Genomic DNA, 978 nt, shown 5'->3' on the forward strand with positions numbered 1-978 from the left:
CCACCATTCACTATGAAATATCGAGGCGACAATTATTTCTATTGGCAGAGTCATCATTTCAAACGAGGAAGATTCCCCGTTACTTCCTGACAACGAAAGAAACCCACTATTTAAAACGGTGTGCTGCGCAACGCTCCCTATATTTACCTTGTTATTGGAAAATCAACTTTTAAAAATTATATATATATCCAAAAAAAAACAAAAAAAACTAACCCCAGAACAATATCCCTAAAATATAAAAAGAAAACTTCTACTGTTGCTAATTAGGACAATCATTCTGGAACAAATGTTTGCCACACAATTAAAAAGCTCCTTTTCCACTCATGGATGTGCGCAGCTTGCAGGCTTCTTTCTTCTTGGTCACACAACTTAAAATAATGATTAATAAGGGGCTTTAAGCGCGTACAATACCATACCCACGTACCCAGTTCGTGAAAAAAGTGGATACTGAAGACAGAACAAAAGGGGTCAAAATCAAACACTGCCAAGTGACAGTTTTTCCGAAGAGTCTCTATTAAGGAGACTTATAACAGACTACTGTAATTCTGTTCTGTCTGGTATCTCATGTGAACGAATGAAGAAATTGCAAGTGGCCCAAAATAACACCGAGAGATTGGTGCTTAAGAAAATGAAGAAATATTCTGCATCAAGAGTGTTAACAGCTCTGCATTGACTTCCATTTAATAAAAGAATCCAGTATAAAGTTTCTCATCTTTTATAAATGTCTTAACGATAAAGCTCCATCCTATTAATCTATATGAGCTTTTAACACCGTATGTTCCATCTCGTCAGTTGCGGTCATCCACAGGTGTGATGCAGCAACATTCAGAGCACCTAGAGTGGAATTACGTGTTTTTGGTGAGAAAAGTTCCTCATTTTTTTGCCCTAAAATCTGGAACTTCTTGCCCCAGGAACACATTTGATACGTTTAAGCGATTGCACAAGACTCATTTGTTACATACTTAATAATAGTAATAA

The sequence above is a fragment of the Aplysia californica genome, unplaced genomic scaffold (assembly GCF_000002075.1).
Source record: "Aplysia californica isolate F4 #8 unplaced genomic scaffold, AplCal3.0 scaffold00172, whole genome shotgun sequence".
NCBI classification, from domain to species: Eukaryota; Metazoa; Mollusca; class Gastropoda; order Aplysiida; family Aplysiidae; genus Aplysia; species Aplysia californica.